The 24412-nt window shown below is 44.2% G+C and overlaps 1 protein-coding gene across 2 annotated transcripts in view; it reads left to right on the forward strand.

Moving 5' to 3' along the window:
- Window positions 1–24412, forward strand: part of MAP2 (microtubule associated protein 2) — a 272088-nt gene that overhangs the window by 54135 nt on the left and 193541 nt on the right. Inside the window, exon 1 of one of the 2 annotated variants that reach the window (XM_040357427.1) lies at window positions 7921–7942. The exons of the other annotated variant lie outside the window; for it this stretch is intronic. The gene's annotated coding sequence lies outside the window, so the exon portion shown is untranslated. Of the gene's footprint in view, window positions 1–7920; window positions 7943–24412 lie in introns of those variants that run through there. 2 annotated transcript variants of the gene reach the window in all.

Below are 24412 nucleotides of genomic sequence, written 5' to 3' on the forward strand. Positions count from 1 at the left end.
TTATTTTAAGAGTTCCTTTAGGGTAAAATGTTTGAGCAAGACTGACCTAATGTATATAGCCTAGTTATAAAGTCTGAGTATTTTTTATGTGTTATATCACTACTTCTTGTACTTAGTTGTCATTCAGTTTTTACAGACTGCATATTATAAAACTTAAAGCAGTTCTGAGAATGTTATCCAGTCACTGGATGTGAATGGAAGGAAAAGATAAATTCGTGAATTTGTGGATTTTGCTGTGTGAAGAATAGATGGGCTCACAGCATATCTCAGGTCAAGCAGGAATTATGTAGGTAGAATATTTCCAAGTATAGATTGTATGAAATAGACTCTCCCAGCAGTGAAGATTAGAGGGATTAAACAGTCAGCTAAGTGTCAAAAATGACTAAATATACCGCTTTTTTATCTGTCATTTTTGCCATTTTAATCCAAATGTGATATAACATTATGGCTTGCCTTGATTAACGCAGTATTAAACTAAAAGCAAACATGTAATATATTGCAGGTTACCAATTCTTAGATGTGATGACTGTATTAGTTTTATTTTTTAGGCTTTTTTTCCCCCTTTATTTTCACCTAGTGATCCAGCTAGTAAGTCTGTTGTATTTCAAAAGAGCTTTTCCTTCCAGATGTATCAGTTTGCAAAGATAAAACAAATAATGTATCATTGGCAGGGGTGCTTACAATGTTAAATTTCTATATACTTATGTAAAACCTTTATCTTAAAAGGAAAAAAATGTTTCTCTAACTGATTATAAAGTGTGACCTGGAGTTTGGCTTCAGTTTGTTAGTGTATTTAAATCTGTTTGTACATCTAACACTATCCTACCCTTCCAGACTGACAGTGCTGCTGTCTGCTGTGCCCCTTGTGCTCATTCATCTGGAGTGGGAACACTCTAAAGCCGTGTACACACGATCAGTCAATCCGATGAGAACAGTCTGATGGACCGTTTTCATCAGACCAAACCGATCGTGTGTAGGCCCCATCGGTTAAAAAATTGTAAATTTGTTTTAAAATTAACGGATGGATACCTAACCGATAGGAAAAAAAACGATTGTTTGTAGGCACGTCCATCGGTTAAAAATCCACGCATGCTCAGAATCAAGTCGACGCATGCTTGGAAGCATTGAACTTCATTTTTTTCAGCACGTTGTTGTGTTTTACGTCACCGCGTTCTGACACGATCGTTTTTTTAACTGATGGTGTGTAGGCACGACTGATCATCAGTCAGCTTCATCGGTTAACTGATGGAAAAATCCATCAGACCGTTCTCATCGGATTGACCGATCGTGTGTACAGGGCATAATACAGGAGGTGTGTTACTGGTCAGATCACCAGATGAAAACAGAGGAAAAAAAAGCCCCAAAAAAATAAAACAAATGCCGCCACCATATCTAGATCACGTGAAACGTGAAAGAGAATTTGGCTCAGTCAGGGAAGGTAAGGGAAGTTTTCATTTACTTTTTGAGGCTTGTACAACACTTAGTAACTAGATTTGGTACTTGTTTAGACACACATGAGCGCTTAGTTGCACTTACAGTGAATTTATAAAAAAAAAAAAGAAAAAACCCACACACATGTTCTACTAATATGAGACAGTTCTACAGTAGGGAAGAATTTGGCTTTTAGAACGTCAGTCCCTGTCTCATTCCATTACACATCCATTACGCTTACCTACTTATTACCTATTGTGGTCATTATTTGAACAGTAGCACTCTGTAGCACTTTAACATTGGATGTCAGTTTTATTCTAAGGCCTCGTACACACGACCGTTTTCCTCGATAGAATCCATCAAGAAACTTGGTGGGAGAGCTTTTTTGCCGAGGAAAACGGTCGTGTGTACGTTTTTCATCGGGGAAACTGTCGAGGAACTCGACGAGGAAAAAAGAGAACAAGTTCTCTTTTTCCTCGACGGGAGTCTCAATTTCCTTGTTGTGTTCCTCGTCAGGCTGGTTTTCGACGAGAAACACGATCGTGTGTATGCTAAGAAACCCGCGCAGGCTCAGAATAAAGTATGAGACGGGAGCGCACCTTCGGTAAAAGTAGCGTTTGTAATGGAGATAACACATTTTTCACGCTGTAACAGACTGAAAAGTGCAAATCGTCTCTTACCAAACTTTTACTTAACATGCAGTAACATGAGATTAGCAAAAGCAGCCCCAAGGGTTGCGCCAGTGGAATCGAACTTCCCCTGCCGTTGTATGTGTTGTACGTCACCACGTTTGAGAACGAGGAGATTTTGTCATGACTGTGTGTACGCAAAGCAAGCTTGTCGAGTTCCTCGACAAGCCTAACAAGGAACTCGTCGAGGAAAACGATGTGTCTTTTCTGACGAGTTCCTCGGTCGTGTGTACGAGGCCTTAGAGGTATTTTTAATGAAGATCAGATCACTATGAAGATTATGACTACACGTATAGCTTTTTGGAAAGTAACAACGCTTTATCAGCCTCTGCATATAAACTTTCTGTGCCTGTGTTCACCTTATCTAAGTTTCAATGAGCATGATCTTGGAGTGCAGACCAGTAGTCTTTAATCATGTATAACATGTCTTTGGAAGGTCTTGTACCTGTTCCAGTAAGCTGCTTTCCAAGTATGCAGATCTTCAGATACAATGATATATATCTTCTATCTTAGGGCTTACGGGTATGGTGGGGGGATTAAGGCTTTCCCAATATGACAGTGGCCCTAACAGCTAATCACCAGTTCTGAACACTGTCACGTGGGGGGGTTCAATGATGTCCTACACCTGGGTTAACTCTGACTCTGGAGCTTACTTAAGGTGGACTCCCGCAGTTGGGTGGTGGCACGTGAGCACAAATAGGTAAGAGTACCTTGCTGGGGGTGTGGGTTATCAGGAGGTATCATCATTCTGCCCTAAATGGGCAGGGGCATGGTCTCTTTCATTGTCCTTTCATCACACTGGAGTAGGAGACGATGACAAAGGAAGCAGTAGTTTTTCCTATGTTCATCAGATGGAAAAGTATTAATTTTATCATGATTTCAAGATGGTGAAGGGTGTTGAACTCTGCACATGGACGAAGCTTACAGATATTGATAAGTTAGGGCATATATGTAGGATCTAAAACTGGAACCCTGGAGTTGTCATTTTGTCTGGAATTCTGCTTTAATGATACATGTTATGCTGGTAAATTAAGCATTAAATTAGTGCCTCTGTACAACGTATTCTCTGACAAAACGCATAGGGAGGAGCGACGTGCTGATGTCAGTTTGTCTGGTTGTGCACCGGTTTTACGCTATATGGAGCTCTCTTATCTTTTATATAAATCCATCCATCCATCTTTATGAGTAAACGAGAGGTGCAGATGTACGTTTACATTGGAAGAAAGATATATAGAGAAAACAAATCAGCGCAATAAACAACAAATGAACCTATATGAAGCAGCTGAACACCAGGATCATTAATCAAAAAATCCCTGTAGGTGTGATAAAAGCAGATGGTGCAGCGCTATAAACAGTCCATATATAATGCAAAGACACATTCAGTGAATATAGTGCTGGTAAACCAAAGACATATGAAGTGACTTCACAAGTGCGATGAACCTCCACCACCAGATGAAATGGCCTCTCACCTCACAACATTGGGAGAAAGACCCAGGCTGGATTTATACTAAACGCGCTGTTTGATCCCCTGTAACGGGGGATCATTTGGAGCTGGTAAGGAGCAAACCGTACTATTAGAGAGAAAAGCTGCAGTTCAGTTTCTGTGCACAGCAGTTCCTTCTACCTGAACCAGCAAGCTCTCACTCATCTCCGCTGTACAAGTGGATATACTTGGAGTCACATGACACCAATCCACTTCCTCCCTCACCGAGCGTCACCTGCCAGAAGGGGGCCTTCACTGTCTGTCCTCTATACTGCCTGCGCAGAAATAAGAACACCGTAGGAAGTAAGAGCGACGACACAATTTTTTAACCCTGTCTGCCTTACTCCGCTGAGATATCCCACTGGAAAAACCCTGAGCGGCCTTGTGCGCCGACGTGTTGTGCCCGCAAGAACTGGCAGCTGTGTGGTGGCCCTGATGACTGGGTCCTGGTGGTGGAGTGGTGAGGGGAGCGGAATGTTTACAAATTGAGGATTTTACACTATGTGAGCCTTTGTTTTTCTTGCATACATCTGGATGATCTATTGGGGAGTTTCTGGCTTATGAGGACTTGCTGTGATAAGGATCCCTATGCTGTGGCTGTCTATGCGATTATCCTAGTACCTCTTATCTTGCTGTGTGAGATCTCTTATAACCTGGAGATCAATTCCATCCGGTAAGAGGCCCTTCTTAACCTTGGTGGAGGATCCTTTCCTTTAAAGCACTCTTCTTGTGGATTTCGTTTGTGCACCTGGGAGATTAATTCACCATATTGCCTGTGTGGCGGGACTATTCACTTGATTTGTTTGAACTTTGTTCACCTTTTATTGCCATTTTCATTTTTAGCGCGATCTTCTTTCCCTTTAATCTGATTTTGTGTAGTATAACACTTTTGATCGCAGCTTCACATAATAATTTTAAATTAAGCGCAATATTTTCTTTGTACGTACTATTTGGTGGTGGATTCCTCACTCAGGGTGATAGTTGGTGGCCCATTTCATCAGAAACTTTGAAAAGCTCCCAGTTACAAGCACTAGTGTACTTTTATATGAACTTTATATCTATAAATCTGAAAGATTGATTTGTGGAATACAGATTTAGCGCAATTCTATTTTTCTTCTATTAAATGTGTAGTTATTGCTGAAATAGATCCTTCAAATTCTTAGAGAGAATGGTTCAGCTTGTGGTTTGTTTTCTACATGTGTACAAGTCCCTTATTGGACTTTATGGTCCCAATTCTTATTTTATATGCAGCACAGTCAGCCACTGTTATAAAATTGCAGTACAAAATACTTAAAGGTTGCTGTCCGTTCTGTATTTCATTGTTTATGTAGTACGTGGGGGGGTACACATATATAGCAAAAGCTAATGAAATGCTGTGTGAAAGGGGAGAGCAGAAACAACAGCAGTTAATGAAAGCATGTTAACACTGTTCATAAGGCAAAGCCAACATGTTCCAAATTGATCTTGTGTTGATGAAGAAGCATTTCTGAATTGTTTTTATCTTCCTGAAATCTGATTATAATGGATGTTGGATTTAGCAGCACCACTGTGTATATGAAGCTGTTAGATGAACGTGAAATTTTATAATTGCATTACTACATGGTTGGGAATTGCCTCGGCTCTCCAGAAATAAGGCAGTCATAGATAAACTGTTCCTCTAAATTGCTGATCACCCAGTGTAATAGCGAGCTGGTAAAAAGGCGTCCAAAGGACCACTAACCAGTTCAATAGTGGCTTTGAGCCTTTCTAAGAGGAGGCTGGTCACCTGGTGGGATTAAATATGAATATTGCTAAGGACAGTGTCAGCTTCTTAGACTTCTATTAGTTAACGCACAGAATGAAGGCCCCTTAACCCGCCCAATACTAAGGAAAGGGAGCCTTGACTGCTGGATGCTTGACAACCAAGCGGGGCATCAACATAATCAGGGAGTTGGAGTGGCTCCACTGGGATTGGCTACAATGGCACGAGGTGAAGGGGTGGAGCCAGAAAAAGCTATGCAGAGGCACATCCCACTGCTTCCGAAGAATTTGTCGTCACAAGAGTTGGCCACCCACCCGCCCATTGTGTTTTTCATCACAGCTTCCTTGGCGGTTTTACCTTGCCAGCAATTGGCATTACTTTATGGGCGAAGTACTCAAGTTGAATGATGGGTCAATTTAATGCCTGTCTCGCACTGATGGTGGAGACAGGCCTCTTAGACTAGACAGTTTGCTTAGAGATGCTCATGGTGTAACCGTGACTGGCATGGTTATTGGATTTGAAGTTTGTTATACCGATATGTTTCAATAAAGCTGTGGTCTTGCCCTACTTCCAACTTTAAATGGTCTATGTGTAATTTTTGGGGGGCAAGGTTTATTATGGTTTTAAATAAGTGGAAGTTAAAGTGGTGGTTCACCCTAAAAAGCAAGCGTGAGCTACAGTATGCCTTTATTTTATTTTTTTGCGCCGTACTCACTGTTTAATCCGTAGTTAAGTTTCAGACTCCCCGCGGGGAATGGGCGTTCCTATGCAGAGGGGAACATGATTGACGGCCGGCTATGGCGCTTCCCGAGTAGGACTCGGCTCTTCACGGCGCTATACGGCGCCTGCGCACAGACTAGGAACTGACTGCGCAGGCGATGTGAAGAGCCAAGTCCTATTTCGGCTATTTCTGGGAAGCGTGACGCGCCATAGCCGGCCGTCAATCATGTTCCCCTCTGCATAGGAACGCCTACTAGTCTGAAACGTAACTACGGGATTAAACAGTGAGTACGGCGCAAAAAATAAAATAAAGGCATACTGTAGCTCGCGCTAGTATGCTGGATGGCATGTTAGAAAGAAAACATTTTTTTTTTTTAGGGTGAACCCCCGCTTTAAGTTAAGCCTAAGCTTCTCAGCAGTCAAGCCCATAGAAGTCAATAGCGCTACTTCCTACTTGTGCAGTTCTTTGCCTAGCTAGTTTTGGAAAAGCCTTGTAAACAAAGTCAGGTATGCTGGCTGCCAGAAAACAAGCTTCTGATCTGAGGTCTGCCTACCGTGTTTAATCCAAACCTTCCTCCCAATTCCAACGATCATCACTGTGCGGTCCTGCCCAGAACTGTGTAGCCTTTTTTTTCAAAGACATCTTTGAAGGCCGCTTCTTTTGATGCTCATGCACAGCGCTGCCCTATATATTCCTATGGAAGATTTGTATTCTACAGAGAGGTTGGAATATGGCTCACTTATAAAAGTATTTATTAGGCCACAACTCTTTTTTTACATTTTGGATAGAGTAGAATGATTAGAACCCATGTAATTTTTTTACATTTGCTGGGTATTTTCTGTTGTCACTGTGCTACAGTTGTCACTGGAATAAGAGGTGAAGGGAAATCTGTTCTAGTGTTTAAAATGGTATTTGCCCTCAGTTTGGTGAAATCCACTCATGTTTTGCCCCGAAGACACACCAGTGTCACCAGTGTCAACAAACTGAAAAAAAAAAAACACTGTGCCCATCAAACGCAGCCACTGTGCCCATCAAACACTGCCACTGTACCCATAAATTGCCGCCATTGTGCCATCAAATGCAGCTACTGTACCCATCAATTGCTGCCAGTGTGCCTATAAATTGCCGCCACTGTGCCCATCCATCAATTGCTGCCAGTGTGGCCCATCAATTGCTGAAAGTGTGCCCCATCAATTGCTGAAAGTGTGCCCCATCAATTGCTGAAAGTGTGCCCCATCAATTGCTGCCAGTGTGCCCCATCAATTGCTGCCAGTGTGCCCCATCAATTGCCGCCAGTGTGCCCCATCAATTGCCGCTACTGTGCCCCATCAAATGCTGTCAGTGTGCCCCCCACCCGGCACTTACCTGTCTTGGTGCTGTACTCCACGCTCCGAGTCCTCATGTCTTCTCCTGTCCTTTTCCTGTCCTCTGCTATAATTGGACGTCTAATAGGCGTCCAATCACAGCGCCTGTCGCTTCAGCCAGTCAGGTGACAGGGTAAACAGACCCGAGCACCTGATTGGCTGAGAGGCGGGTCAGTGTTAGGGAAGCGATTTATTCCCTTCCCTAACACAACACTGTGTAAACAGCGAACTCACAGCATTGCGCCCGCTGTTTACCAATTTGGAAGCCTATTAGAGCCTATGGCTCTAATCAGGACACATATTCGAGCCGACGGCTCTAATCAGGCGCTTCAAAAAAAAAAAACGCAATGCATGAATCTACCTATTGGTGATTGACAGGTGCAGGAGAGAGGGGCGGCGCTTCTTCACCCTTTATGGACGCACCGCCACTGGTCACAAGGACAAAGAAAGAGAGGGAATCTCCCAAACAAGGACACTTGACAGGGGTGCTAACCCTTCTCTAACCATCCAAAGGTACCCTTTACATTGTTGGTCTGTATTGTAGTTTATGTGTTATGCAATTTTGCTACTGCTCTTTTTTTTGTAAGAAATAAAAAAAAAATTGGAGGAAAGAATTTACTTTACAGCTAGGAAATCTAAAGTCAATGATTTAGAATATACACTCACCACACTCTTTATTAAGTACACCTTGCCTTCAGAACTGCCTTATTATTTTGTAGCATAGATTCAACAAGGTGTTGAAAACATTCCTCAGAGATTTTGTTGCATATCACAGTTGCTGCTGATTTGTCGGCTGCAGTTCCATGAGGCGAATCACCAGTTCCACCACATCCTAAAGGTGCTCTATTGGATTGAGATCGGGTGACTGTGGAGGCCATTGGAGTTCAGTGATCTCATTGTCATGTTCAAGGAACCAGTGGTGAGATGATTTGTGATGTGTGACATGGTGCAATATCCTGCTGGAAGGAGCCATCAGAAGATGGGTACATTGTAGTCATAAAGGGATGGTCAGCAACAATACTCAGGTAGACAGTGGCATTTAAACGATGCTTAATTGGTGCTAAGGAGCCTAAAGTGTGCCAAGAAAATATCCCCCTCACTATTACACCACCAGCCTGAACCTTTGTTACAAGGCAGGATTGATCCATGCTTTCATGTTGCCTACACCAATTTCTGACCCTACCATCTGAATATCGCAGCTGAAATCAAGACTCACCAGACCAGGCAACATTTTTCCAATTTTTGATTGTCGAATTTTGGTGAGTCTGTGTGCATTGTAGCCTCAGTTTTCTGTTCTTATCTGACAGGAGTGGCACTTGGTGTGGTCGTCTGCTGCTGTAGCCCATCGGCTTCAAGGTTCGATGTGTTTTGCATTCAGAGATGGTGTTCTGCATATGTTGGTTGTAACGAGTGGTTATTTGAGTTACTGTTGCCTTTCTATCATCTCAAACCAGTCTGCCCATTCTCCTATGACCAATTTGTGTTACCAAGCAATTGAACAGGTATACCTAATAAAGTGGCCGGTGAGTGTAGAAGAGTGAGGCCTTGTACACACGACCGAGTCTCTCGGCAAAAACCAGCAAGAAACTTGCTGGGATTTTTTTTTTGCAGAGGAAACCGGTCGTGTGTACATTTTTCGACGAGGAAACTGTCGAAGATCCCGTTGAGCCAAAAAGAGAGCATGTCTTCTTTTTCCTCGACGGGAATGGAGAAACTTGCCTTGTCGAGTTCCTCGACAGCTTAACAAGGAACTCGACGAGGAAAACTATGTGTTTCGCCCGTTGAGTTCCTTGGTCGTGTGTACATATAGAAGAGTGTATGTGATATAGATATGATTTATGGTATGTTTAAATAATAAGTGCTTTAGTTGCGATTGTTATATGAGCTGTGCATTGCTACGGTGACATTTTTGCGGTTTGGATAAGTGTTATCCTTGCCAGTTACTGTGCGAATCATCACAGAAAACGATATCTGTGTATTTTGCTATCGAGTTATTTATTTCATGGTGTGTCTGAGTGTTGATGTCTGCCGATGCTCTTGGCAGGTAGTTATTAGAGTAATTAGGTAGGGGTGGTGTCACCCTGTGCAAGATCTTTTATGTGGAGAAGAGAATCAAAGATGTAACCTCTATAATCATTGCTTTTCTCTTCCCTGTCATGGATTAAATCCTAAAGGTCTGGTGTGATGGTGTTAATCTGTTCTCTTTAAAGATTAGGGTCAGTACAATGGCCATTTCTTTGAAATGACAGTGTAGTTATAAGTAAGTCCTGAGTTATAGCTGAGATAGCAATAGTCTATAAAGTATATAGTTGTAGGTTGTTACTTGTGTTCCTCCTAGGGGGACATTATATTGGAAGACGCGTATTGGAAGACCCTTTTCTAGCAGCTTATGTACTGTGTGGAGCTCTCCTGGAGTTTTTCCATGTAAATCCAAAAGACTAAAAATGTGCTCTAAACTTTAATATGTCAATGTCATTTAAAGAGAAATTTTTAACATTTTCCAATATGCAGCTTCTATTACCTGATAATCCTACCATGAAGGTCCTTGCCTGGCACTTCCTGTTGCAAAGTAGAAAATACTCTATGTAGCGCCTGTGTACTTTCAGTACAGGTGCTATGTTAAATTTAGAGGGGGATGAGAAAGTTATTTTGCTCTTATCCATGTTAATTTGTTAAATTGGGTTTCTGCCAGGCTGGGCTGTTCTGTGGTTTCATTCTGTGTTCCAAAGATACATTTCCATCTTTGTATAGCAGGTGGCGCCAGAGGGGTCCAGGCGGTGGCGCCCTCCTGCCAGCAGCCAATCAGAGGAGTTTCTCCCTCGCAGGGCATGCTGGGGGAGGGTACTTTTAGGGCAGACGCCATTTTGTGGGGTCTTCGCTCGTTCCTGGTTCCAGGTGCGGCACCCCACCTTTAGGGTGTGCGCACATCACGGGCCCCCGGCGAGATGGCCTACCAGGCCGGGGCGCACGTGCTACGCAGAGTTCCTGACTCTAGGCTCTCATGGCCCGGAGCAACTAAACCTGCAAAAGGGCCCCAGTGATTTACAGAGTCCCCACACTTCATGAGGAAGATTCCAAGCGAATTATGCTGTTCGGTGGGGAGTCGATCTGAGGTGAGCCCGGAGGCAGGTGATCCAACATGGCTTAGACAATCCATCGGGGATCTGGGTGACCGGACACTGAAGCCTCGTACACACGGCCGAGAAACTGGACGGGCGAAACACATCGTTTTGCTCGTCGAGTTCCTTGTTAGGCTGTCGAGGATCTCGGCGAGCCAAATTTCCCCATTCCCGTCGAGGAAAAAGAAGACATGCTCTCTTTTTGGCTCGACGAGATCCTCGACAGTTTCCTCGTCGAAAAATGTACACACGACCGGTTTTCTCGGCAAAAAAAAAATACCAGCAACTTGCTGGTTTTTGCCGAGAAACTCGGTCGTGTGTACGAGGCTTGAGAAGTTGTATGCTTCAACTTGTCAGTCGGTGACCCCAAACTAAGAAATCTACCTCAGGGAGATTCAGGCGAAATTGGATTCACTGAGAGGATTCACTCTATTATCTTCATTCCTGAGTAAAGGGCCTGTGGCAGAGGTTCCACTCCTAATTCAAATTCCATTAGAGCCAAGTCGGTGGCAGAGACTTGTTCCTTCTCAGAAGTTCTAAGTGATACTCTGGCTGCCAGGTCGGTGTGAGAGGCCTGTCCAGGTACCCTTTACCCACCCCGGCTGGAGTGGCGACGTGAAGTAAAGTCCCATTGGAGGCAGGACTGCTTCCATTTATCCATAGGCCTGAATCTGCAAATTCTCCTTTCACCAACCTTTCTCTATCTACTTCGAGTTAACTGTTTGCCATGTTGGGCAAGAAATAAAAGCACAGAAAACGACATCCTGCTGTCTGGACATTCCGTTACTGCTCATTATCCCTAGACACATCACAGAGGTAACATAATCATGCCATCCCAATCCAACCAGCGGCTCCTGAGGGGGTAGCACTACATCTGTCTTTGTTTTCTGTGTTGTCGCTTTGTCATGTCAGCATCATACTGGGACTACAAGTACCAGTTTCCACATACCTTACACCAGGGTTGCCCAACCTTTTGAAGAGCAAGGGCCACTTAGACAACTTAATAACCGGTTGTGGGCCACAATGAGCGGAGCGGGCGGATCACAGGTCTGTGTCCACTCTGCATATGCAGGGCTGACACAGACACAGCCCGCTGTACTCTATGGGCCCTCCAATCCTATCCATCCAGACAGAAGGGGACAGATCCCCTTCATTTTTTTTTTTAGAGGATTAGACTGGAGGTAGGCGGGTGTAAATGGACACAAGTCTGTTTACATCTGCTGCTCCATAGAGGTAAATGGAGGGTCCAATTGGGTCGGACCGATCATGTGAAAGGGGCCTAAGGCTGCTTTCACATTGATGCGCTGCGGTTTACCCACGGGTTAGCTGAACTTTGCCATAGGCTTCTAATACATCCTGCAGGTGAAGTGCACTTTCAGAAAGTACACCAAACCACTGTGCACTGTGCTGCACCTGTGAATCAGTTCGAAAGCAGCCTAGTAACCACTGCAGAGCAGATATGCCCATATATACACTGTGGTTTTAGTAATAAACTTACCTTTAATAACAGTCTTCCATTCAAGTATCACCAGCTGTTGCTGTCCCTGGTGGAGTGCAAATAGTATCACTCCCCTTGTGACAGGAGCCGGCAGTGTACAGAAAACATTGGCTTATGTGCAGGGCTCAAGTCCTGCTGGAACGCGTGGGAACGGAGTTCCTGCACTTTTTTCACAGCAGGAACGCAGTTCCCTTTGCAGGACTAGAGCAGCCGAGAGCAGCCGAGCCGCCCGAGCCAATCCTTCACTAAGCGGCGATGCCCAGCTCGAGTCACTGTCAGGGGCAGGCGAACCATAGTAATCCTTTATGTTACTGGCCGCTTCCTGTATATGGATTCATCGGGTAGTGTGCGGGTATTCCGTCACTTCCTCGATGCCTCAATGTCTCCTGGGAGCTTTTGTCATTGTTCCCAGGAGACTTTGCGGAGGTCTGCCGCGAGTTATCGCGGGATTTAGAAAAAACTTGCTTAAAAAAAAAAAAAACATGCGGTTTAGTAATTATGCATATGAGAGTGTAGTTTTTTATTTTGTTTTGGTGGGGGAGTGGATCTTGGGTGGGAGTTCCCACACTTTTTTCCCCAGGACTTGACCCCTGCTTATGTGGCTCTGCTCCTCACCCGCTTTCTTCCTCTAGCGTCGGCTTCATTCAACACTGATGCTCTGGGATGGCAGATCAGCAACCCTCCATCCCAGTGGGAGCGGGCCACATAGGAGGGCTCCGCGGGCCACTGGTTGGGCACCCCTGCCTTACACAGTCATGGGACTTGCCCTGAGAAATGCCATGCAGTCATCGCTAGAGTGTACATGCATGTAGACAGAAAAAAGGCTGCAGGGAATCAGCAACACTGAGATGAAACAAAGGAGAAAGAACGGTGAAAACTTCAGTTGTTTATGATACACTGGGGGAGATTTACTAAAACTGGAGAGTGCAAAATCTGGTGCAGCTTCTAACTTTTTTTTTAGATTGTAAGCTGTAACGAGCAGGCCCCCTGATTCCTCCTGCATTGAATTGTATTGTAACTGTAATGTCTGCCCTCATGTTGTGAGGTGCTGTGCAAACTGTTGGTGCTATATAAGGCCCCTTTCACATGGTCAGTTTTGACGACGGACCTGAACCACCGCTCCATGCAGTCTTATGGAGTGTCGGATGTCAGCAGGGACATGTCCTCTTAAACCCGACACGATCCAATCCGTCAAAATCAGACGGATGGCGATACGTCCCCATCCATCCATGGTGGATCGGATCGGGTGAGATCTGATGAAAACAGACATGATGTCCGTTTTCATCAGATCTCTCCATAGGAGATAGCGGCGCTGCACAAGCCCCTCCCCACTCAGTGAGCAGGGAGGGACCTGTCATCTGCCGGCTCAGTGGAGAGATCTCCTGCTGAGCCGGCGGGAGCTGGCAGACTCCGTCGGAGTCCGCCTCGTGTGGAAGAGGGCTTAAGCTGGTTAAGTGTCAGCTTATTCAATTAAGCTTGGTTTCGAAGCAGAGTTGCACCAGATGTTGCACTCTCCAGTTTTAGTACAACTTCCACAGTGTTTTTTTAGCAAATTAAATATCATTTAGTAAGCATCCATTCGCACTTGTGTGTTGTGGTAGCGTGCAGCAAAATGGCTGCGTTACTGCAACACACCTATTCTGTGTGCATTGCAGTCAGGGCTGCTGTTAGTAATCACGGGCCTACTTGCCATGGACTCTCTCCCGGCCAAAAGTGACTGAGGACACCGATTTTATCAGTTTCTTTCTTTGCAGCCTCAGTTGCAAAGAGAAATAAATTGAAAGTGCTCTGAAGTTTCATGCTCAATCACAAACTGAAGGATAGTATACACAGTTTACTATGTTTCAGTGATAAATGGACACAGGCATGATTGGTACCGATCACTAACAGTGTTCATTCAGGAAAGGAAGGGGCCAATAAATTATATTTTTAATGTCTCCTTCCCCTGCTTTCCCTCCTGAAACACCCCCCTGTGTGCCTGCAGCAGCTCCCGGCAGGAGAGGAGAGGAGGAAGCCAGCAGCTCCGCTGTGGAAAGGGGCACACAGGGGGCGGCCAGCAGATGGAAGGGGTGCATGTCCTAGAAACACTCCCCTTTAGTGCAGCCAGAGGGAGAAGCTGGCTATGTTGCAGGGGAAGGCAGAAGAGGACTGGTAGATGTAATAAGACAGTACAGCTGGCCCTTCTTCTCAGCAGGTGACTGGGCCCCCCTCTTGAGCTGATGAGGCCCAGGCCCAGTACTGGAAGGCTGACAGTACTGCCTTATCAGTGGCCCTGATTGCAGTGCCACTCATTGTGAGTGGCACCACAAAGCACTGTGCATACACAGCAATGCACAACAAAGCACACCACAAGATGCCCTAAATGAGCTAAGTTAACATATCACACACTAATGGGCTCCATAAAGTGCACTAGCACACCCTAGCTGAGTGCTTGGAGTGTTTTTGTAGACAAAGCTTTTTAAAGTTTTGCATGGTATGAAGAAAAAGAAAAAGAGGGGTAATTCTAAGGACCGGATTTAGAAAGAAATGCCTATCTTTAGGCGGGCTTAGCGTATCTCAGATACACTACGCTGCCGTAACTTAGAGCGGCAGGTCCCGTATTTACAAAGAACTTGCGCTCTAAGTTACGGCGGCGTAGTGTAAATGGGCCGGCGTAAGCCCGCCTAATTCAAACTAGGCTGGTAGTGGGCGTGTTGTATGTTAATGACTCGTGACCCCACGTAAATGACACGCTTTACGTGCTCAGTACCACGTTGAATTTTCTCCGTAAATTACGCCCGCTCAATGCTTAGTCGACAAACAGCAAAAAATTAACTGGCAGAGGTTTTAACCTTCCCAACCCTTCCCAAAACTAAAGAAATACGTTTGGGCTATATACAGTAGAAGCTTTTGCTGTGAATCCATCCTTGAAATTTACATCTACACACCAATTTATTGTAAAGAGCATTATATGGCAATCAAGTACATTTACTACACTAATGCATTCATTAAGAAACCATTTAATGCCCATTTATACCAAGCCGGCCTGTTGCAGTGCATTTAACACAGGCACTTGAACTTGTGTTGCATTACGGCAGGACATTTGTTTAACCTTCTGAGCGGTATTCCCGAGTCTGACTCGGGGGGAGATTTTTTGGCTACAATCGGTAACCCCGAGTCAGACTCGGGCTCGCCTCACAGCATACATAGGCTTGGTTTACTTACCTTGTCCCTGGATCCAGCGATGCCACCGCGCTGTGTGAGAGAGCGGGACCTCGCTCGATTCACACAGTGCCTCTGTGTGCCGGCGATCTCCATTCCCTGCGACGATACGAGGCACGGGGGCGGAGAACGGCGCCAAATTTAAAAAGGTAAACAAACACATTACATACAGTATACTGTAATCTTATAGATTACAGTACTGTATGTAAAAAATACACACCCCCCTTGTCCCTAGTGGTCTGCCCAGTGCCCTACATGTTCTTTTATATAATAAAAACTGTTCTTTCTGCCTGCAAACTGTAGATTGTCCAAAAGTGTCCCTTTATGTCAAAACTGGTTTAAGAGCAGCTAAAAAACAGCGATAATAAATTATAATCACTTGCAGAATTGTGCGATAGCGATTTGTGGGGAAATTCGTCATAAAAAAATAAAAGTAATGACAACGACAATTCTGCAACTGAGCAAATTTCAGTGATTTTGAGTTGATTACATTATTGAATCATTTTTATTAGAATTATATTATTATTTGTTATAATTATTTGTAATTATTTATTATATTATAATTTATAATTTTGTTTTAAAAAAAATGTCATACCCAGGATGCCTACTAGACTCTTGTTTGGTCAGATCTAAGTGAGTTATTCCTAAGAATTACAGGCCTACAGTATAAAACGCCAAATTTCCTTGCAAATAATGGTACCGCTTTCAGCACCTAAAATCTGACATAATCATACCGCCAGGGAGGTTAAAGGGCACCACAATGTACTGAAAAGTGGACATGAACCTTTTTGGCAATGCGGCACACCGCAATACATATGTTACCGTGCATGGTAGTGTGCCTCAGTGCAGGGTTGTTCCCCATAGTGTGCTGGGGGACCCCCTGAAAAAAACTGCACCACTGCACACTATTGCGGGTTTGATGTATTAATGTGCATTGCATTATTGTGTGCATTAACCATAATACATAAGTCAACTGCACTTTCACAATACAGTAGAGCATAACTGGCTTAGAGAGCCGACCTTCTCTCTTCTAGTTTAAGGTCTGCTGTGCAGCAGTGGTAACTTTGTCGATTAATACGACTAAAACCTTTTAGTTGACTAACTTAAAGGGACACTAAAGCTACATGCATAGGATGCATTAAGGTAAAAAAACATCTGACAATACCGCCCCGCCCCCCCGAGCCGTTTTACTTACCTGAGCCCGTTCATCTGCGACGCTCGCCCCCGACGTCCTCTTCGCCGCTCAGCCTGGTCGTTAAATGGCTAGAGTGGATGGATTGAAAGCAGCACAGTTATTGGCTCGCACTGCTGTCAATCACATCCAATGACGCGGTGCGCCAGGGGGCGGGCCCGAGTGATACAGTGAGCGGCTATAGCCGCCGGCTGTATCAGGGGAGCGTGCCCACAAGAACTTACCACCATGCGAGCTTGCTCGCATGAAGGTGGAAAGTTCTTGCAGGCAGGACCAAAGACAGCCCCCGAGGGACCCCAGAAGACATGGATTGGAGCCACTCTGTGCAAAACGAGCTGCACAGTGGAGGTAAGTATAACATCCACAGAGTCCCCCTTTACATCTGGATCCACAGAGTCCCCCTTTACATCTGGATCCACAGAGTCCCCCTTTACATCTGGATCCACAGAGTCCCCTTTTACATCTGGATCCACAGAGTCCCCTTTTACATCTGGATCCACAGAGTCCCCTTTTACATCTGACCTCGCAGAGTTCCCTTTCACTGTAAGGGGGGGGGGACTCTGCAGACCTCGGATGTAAGGGAGAATTCTGGGGACTCTGACATAGGGATGCTCTTGGAACCCTGATTTAAGGGGGGGCACTGAGAACTCTGATGTACGGAGAGGACTCTGATGTAAAGGGAAACACTGTGGCCTTTGGTGTAAAGGGGAACTCTGATGTAAGGGGTGCTCTGAGAACCCTAATTTGCCTTATTGTACTTACTCAGAGGCAGGAGAGAGAAGGGGTGTGTTTGGGGGGGAGGGGTTAGTGTGAAAGAGCAACAGACACTTTCAGCTTAGACAACTGCAGCCAGCAACCCTGTTGGGAAACCATAGTCCAATCTAAATTATGTGTCCGGGTTTCAGGCAGTCTGAAACCCGGACACATGATTCCAAACCCGAACTGTCCGGGTGAATCCTGGACAGGTGGCAACCCTAATTTCATGAGTTTTAATGAATTAATAAATGGTGTCTTTTTATGACTGCCTGGAGCTCAGCTTTAAACTGATTTAGTATGTGTTCTTCTTATCCAGCACCCAAAGGCAGATTGAGTTAGATCATTTTCTTTCAATAATTAATCACAAATAATGGTCACATGCAAAGTCCAGATGTTGAATTCAGACTCTGTGTTAAATACAAAGAGGGCAGACTGGTTGCCCACAGGGCTTCCAGTCTGTGACTTTAGGTGACCTTCCTTACCAGGCAGTATTATGAGATTCCCCCCGGCTCACATATACTCAGCACTTCTGAATGAACCATCTTTCCTGCCTGTACTTTTTTTTCTTATATTAGCGAGGATGCCCAAGCTCATTTAAATGCTAATACACAGCCATCTGCTTCTTTAGCATGACAGTGCACTGGGCCATGTGACATCAATTAATATAATTGTGAGCTTTTCATCAGCTCAGCCACAGTGTCGCACAGACAGAGCAGCATCTGCTTCCCTTTACCCTCCTTTACAACACACCCTTTTGACCATTGGGGTCTGCAATAATCTGTATGCATACTATTAGCTAGATTCAGAGAGAGTTAGGCCGGCGTATCAGTAGATACGCCGGCCTAACTCGGAATCTGCGCCGTCCTAAGTTTAAACTGAGATACACTTAAACCTAGCTAAGATACGACAGCCTGCGCCGTCGTATCTTAGCGTGCAATATTTAGGCTGGCCGCTAGGTGGCGCTTCCGTTGAGTTCGGCATAGAATATGTAAATGAATAGATACGCCTATTCACGAACGTACGTGCGCCCGTCGCAGTAAAGATACGCCGTTTACGTAAGACGTTTTCAGGCGTAAAGTTATTCCATCAAATAGCTGGCCTAGTCAATGTTAAGTATGGCCGCGTCAAAATTTGAAAATTTCAAGTTGTATGCGTAAGTCGTCCGTGAATAGGGCTGGACGTAATTTACGTTCACGTCGAAACCAATACGTCCTTGCGGCGTACTTTGGCGCAATGCACACTGGGATATGTACACGGACGGCGCATGCGCCGTTCGTAAAAAACGTCAATCACGTCAGGTCACCCCCCATTACCATAAAACACGCCCCCTCATCCTAATTTGAATTAGGCGCGCTTACGCCGACCCCATTTACGCTACGCCGCCGTAAGTTAGGAGGCAAGTACTTTGTGAATACAGTACTTGCCTCTCTGACTTAAGGCGGCGTAGCGTAAATACGATACGCTACGCCGCCTTAAAGTTGCGGCGGTGTCTCTGAATCCAGCTATATATATACAGGGCCGGATTCAGATAGAATGCTCTATCTTTCTTCCGGCGTAACGTATCTCCGATATGTTACGCCGCCGTAATTTTGGGCGCAAGTCCCGTATTCAGAAAGGACTTGCGCCCTTAGTTACGGCGGCGTAACGTATCTCGTCCGGCGTAAGCCCGCGTAATTCAAATGGGGATGTTGTGGGCGTGTTATATTTAAATTACACTTGACCCCGCGCATTTTACGTTTTTTGTGAACGGCGCATGCACCGTTCGTGAAAGAATCCCAGTGCGCATGCTCGAAATTTTGCTGCACAGCCTCATTGGTTTAGACGTGAACGTAACTTACGCAAAGCCCTATTCACGAACGACTTACGCAAACGACGTAAAATTTTCAAATTTCGACACGGGAACGACGGCCATACTTAACATAGGATACGCCGCACATACCCCTCATATAGCAGGGGTAACTTTTACGCCGGAAAAAGCCTAACGTAAACGACGTAAAAAAAAAGCACCGGGCGGTCGTTCGTTTCTGAATTGGCGTAAATACCTAATTTGCATATTCCTCGTGTAACTATACGGAAGCGCCACCTAGCGGCCAGCGTGAATATGCAGCCTAAGATACGACGGTGCAAGACACTTACACCAGTCGGATCTTAGGGATATCTATGCGTAACTGATTCTCTGAATCAGGTGTATAGATACGACCACGCACGGAAACTGCTGGCAATTTACTAGCGACACCGTGCAACTCATAGTGCTGCTGGCCCCCATGCTCATCTACATCTTTGACAGCATCAGAGCACAGTTAAAGTAGTTGTAAACGCTTTACAACCACTTTATGCTACAGGTAAGCCTAAATGAAAATGGCGGTCCACCCTAAAAAAAAATTACACCAAAATGCTAAAAAAAAATAAAAATATTTTACTTACCATAAATTCTGGTTGCTATGCGGATATTCCTAATCTGCCTCTTCCTAGTCCGCGGCAGGTTTTCATCCTCGCGTTGTCTTCTGGTCAATGGGGGTGGTGCCTTCTGGTAGCGTGTATCCCAGAAAACAGTCGCCCATTCACAAAGCGCCGCGAGACTCGCGCATGCGCAGTAGGAAACGGGCAGTGAAGCCGCAAGGCTCCACTGCCTGTTTCCCTTAGTGAGGAAAACGGCGCAGGGACCTGCCTCAATCCAAGGATCGGCCTGGGGGGGGGGGCGACATTGCAGGCGCCTAGGACAGGTAAGTGTCCTTAATAAAAGTCAGCAGCTACAGTGTTTGTAGCTGCTGACTTAAAAAAATAAAATAAAATTGCGGGTGGAACCCCGATTTAAGGCTTACCTGTAGCTACCCACATGGCCGTCTTAATAGGATCATGGGCCCCTGGGCAAAGTAATGCACTGGGGCCCCTACCAGCCTGCCCCAAATTTACGCACCTACTCAAGAATTAAAGTATAAATAGTTGATAGAATTAAACATATACATATACAGTATATATACATCACCTTTAAGAAGTGGCATTGTGGACGTGTGCGCACGCCCGCCGCGAGCTCCGTGACTCCGACCGCGGGTCACGGTGAGGAAGAAGGGGGAAATGCTTATGTAAACAAGCATTTCCCCAGTCTTCCTAGTGACAGGACAGTGAACACAGCTTCCTGTAATCGGACGCTGTGATCACTGTCGTGTCACACACAGGCTATCCCCCCTACAGTTAGAAGCACTCCCTAGGGCACACTTAACCCCTACAGCGCCACCTCACCTAGTGATTAACCCCTTCACTGCCAGTGTCATTTTCACAGTACATTAGTGCATTTTAATAGCACTGATCGCTGTAAAAATTACAATGGTTCCAAAAATGTGTCAAAAGTGTCCGATATATCCGCCATAATGTCGCAGTCACAATAAAAATCGCTGATCGCCGCCATTACTGGTAAAAAATAAAAATATTAATAAAAATGCCATAAAACTAGCCCCTAATTTGTAGACACTATAGCTTTTGCGCAAACCAATCAATAAAGGCTTATTGTGATTTTTTTTACCAAAAATATGTAGAAGAATACGTATCGGCCTAAACTGAGGAAAAACATTTTTTTATATATATATATATATATATATATATATTTTGGGGACATTTATTATAGCAAAAAGTAAAAAATATAGAATTTTTTTCAAAATTGTCACTCTGTTTTTGTTTATAGCGCAAAAAATAAAAACCCTTGAGGTGATCAAATACCACCAAAAGAAAGCTCTATTTGAGGGAAAAAAAGGAAGTCAATTTTGTTTGGGAGCCACGTCGCACGGCCGCGCAATTGTCAGTTAAAGCAATGCAGTGCCAAATCGCAAAAAGTGGCCTAGTCTTTGACCAGCAAAATAGTCCGGGGCTTAAAGCGGGGGTTCACAATTTTCTAACATTACATTGAGCTCACTTTCGAAATTGACAGTATGACGATTTATTTTTTATTTTTTCTGTACATACCTCGTATAGCTATTTTCTTAGCCGGCTTCCGGGTAGTGAATCCCTCGGGAGTGGGCGTTCCTATGCAGCAGTTAGTGATTGACGTGATGACAAAAACTACCCACCCTGTGGCATAAGGAGCGTCACGAGTTGCCGAAAGAAGCCGAACGTCGATGCGCAGGCACCGTATAGCGCCGACTCGACGTTCCGCTTCTTTCGGCAACTCGTGGCGCTCCTTATGCGACGGAGGGGTAGTTTTTGTCATCAAGTCAATCACTAACTGCTGCATAGGAACGCCCACTCCCGCGGGATTTACTACCCGGAAGCCGGGTAAGAAAATAGCTATACGAGGTATGTACAGAAAAAATAACGGCATACTGTCAATGTCGAGAGTGAGCTCAATGTAATGTTAGAAAATTGTTTTTAGGGTGAACCCCCGCTTTAAGTGGTTAAACAGTGGGGTTGACTTACTAAAAGTGGAGAGTGCAAAATCTGGTGCAGTTCTGCATAGCAACCAATCAGATTCCAGTTATTTTTGTAAAAGCTTAATTGAACAAGCTGAAGCTAGAAACTGATTGGCTACCATGCAGAGCTGCATCAGATTTTTGAACTCTCTAGTTTCTGTAAATCAACCCCCCAGTGTGTGTTTTGTATCACCTTAAACGTTGAATAATTTAGAATATTGCTGTGTTCTTGTGAATAATCCTGTTGTCCTTCAATTGCTTAGCCCAGAGGTTTGATTCCATTATACACATTATAGGATCAGGGAAATGACTTGATCTCATTTACTAGGTGTATAAGTGAAACGTTCCTCATGCTTGTACCACTCACTCTTTATACATATTCCAACCAGGGGCGGACTGACAACTCATGGGGCCCCTGGGCAATAGAAGATTATGGGGCCCCTGGGCTTACAGATGGCCACCATGCCAGGAGGCAGTGCAGAGGTGGGGCAGCTAAAATCTCGAGATTTTCACATCAAAAGCATGTCTGTTTCGGACATATAAGGGACAGATCTAAAAAAAAAAAATAGATTTTTACATACTGTCTCTGGTTTTACTGAGCCTGGCAACCCTGATGCAGCCCCCTAGTGGCATGGGGCCCTCGGGCAGTGCCCGAGTGACTCAATGGTCAGTCCGCCCCTGATTCCTACTCATCTATATTGTGAAGGAAATTAAAACAAGCAACATCAGTTCTCTAGTAGGCCTGTGGAGACAGAATAAGGCCATGCAGAATATACGTCGTCAGCAATATTTAGCTGTTTTTATATTACTGCAGAAACTCTTTTGCATTACTTAGCAGAAATGTGTCTGTTGTCCTAGTAACCACTGTCATTATTAAAATATAAGCTAGATAATGAAAGTAAATATTTGACTTGCTGCCCTAGGAAGCATGCCTACTTTACTTTTGTTTTACTTTTTTTATTCCATATTTTTATGAATTTGTGTCTGTTTTACTATGGGGACTCCTAAATGCATTAACATTGGCTAATTATAAACAAAATGATCATTTAAAGGTCAGCTAAATCCAAAAATTAAAATTTATGAAACATGAAATTAAAGTTCACTCCAATCTTAAACTGACATTTTTCATCATAGCTTAAAAAATGTGAAACTGAACATTTTCTCCCTATTTATTAATACCTATAGCACGCTATGTAAGCTTGCTGTAATGTCACTGATCCATGTGGGTAATTAACCTCTTTAGATTACTAATGGATAACCGCTTCAGCCCCAGACCATTTTGGTGGTCAAAGACCAGGCCACTTTTTGCGATTCAGCACTGCGTCATTTTAACTGACGATTGCGCGGTCGTGCGACGTGGCTCCCTAACAAAATTGATGTCCTTTTTTTCACACAAATAGAGCTTTCTTTTGGTGGTATTTGATCACCTCTGCGATTTTTATTTTTTGCGCTATAAACAAAAAAAGAGCGACAATTTAAAAGAAAAATCAATATTTTTTACTTTTTGCTATAATAAATATCTCCAAAAAATATATAAAAAAACGTTTTTTTCCTCAGTTTAGACCGATACATATTCTTAGAAATCACAATAAGCGTTTATTGAAGCTATAGCGTCTACAAAATAGGGGACTGTTTCATGACATTTTTATTAATAATTTTTTTTTACTAGGTATGGCGGCGATCAGCGATTTTTATCTGCAGGCGGTAGATCCGTCTGCGGATCGGGTGAACACGGACAGACGGTCCGTGTTCACCCGATCCCCCCATAGGGGAGAGCGGAGATCTGACAGGGCGGTCCCTGCACAGTGTGTGGGGACCGCCCTGTCATCCGCCGGCTCAGCGGGGATCAATGGAGCAGCGATCCCTGCTGAGCAAGCGGAGGTTCACGGGGCGGATCATCACTGATCCGCCCCGTGTGAAAGAGCCCTTAGAGTAACTTCCGATGAAGTATTCAGCATCTAGCTGAACAAATTAGGTTGTGTATGTTACCTTATTTATATAATTTTGATACATTTGTATTCAGTATTAATGTTTAATTTTATTCTAGCGTTCTTATGCTCACTGTAGGTTTTCACCAACTGTTGAATTTGAATGTGGTTTTCAAAACTAACAAAACATTTTCTTAAGTATATAATAGAACTGAGTTATAAACTTGTCCAGCCTTCTGTCCTGCTAGATAGATTTGAAAACATAGAACATAGAAAAGTGAAGGCAGAAAAAGAAAATGGTTCATCGAGTCTGCCCATTTTCTTATTTATTTTTTTGTTGAAAAAAAACAGTGGAGTGAACAGCCTCAGATGATACACAGGGATGAAACAAATCTCCATATATAAATTTTACATATCTGCTGACTTTCCCTTTCTACATTCTTCAGAAAGTGCATACCCTGTTAGAAATTTTTCTTCCTGTTTCAGCAGTGGGAGGGGAGTCTGGACATACACTGTGGGTGAGCTGATTTGAGAAAAGGCACGCATCCCCCCTCCACATAGGCAGAGGAATGAAGAAATGTGCAGAGCTGTACTGTAAATAGACCAGATCTCTGCTTATCTGTCTCTAAGCTACCTCCCGGACACAAATTTCCACCTGCTTTTATCTCCTGTGTCGGAGAACTTGTCAGAAGTTATCATGCTGATAACAGAGGTACAGAGCAGCAGAAAGACATGGGGCTTAGGGCTTTGGAGAGAGATAAGTAAACACTACAGATATATGTGCCCAGTTCAGATTTCATGAATGGGGTTTACATCCACTTTAAATTTATTGTCTGACTATAGATCTATGATTTATGCTTTGCGTCAGTTATCAGAGTTATTGTGTTGA

This window comes from Rana temporaria, chromosome 6 (assembly GCF_905171775.1).
Source record: "Rana temporaria chromosome 6, aRanTem1.1, whole genome shotgun sequence".
Taxonomy (NCBI): domain Eukaryota; kingdom Metazoa; phylum Chordata; class Amphibia; order Anura; family Ranidae; genus Rana; species Rana temporaria.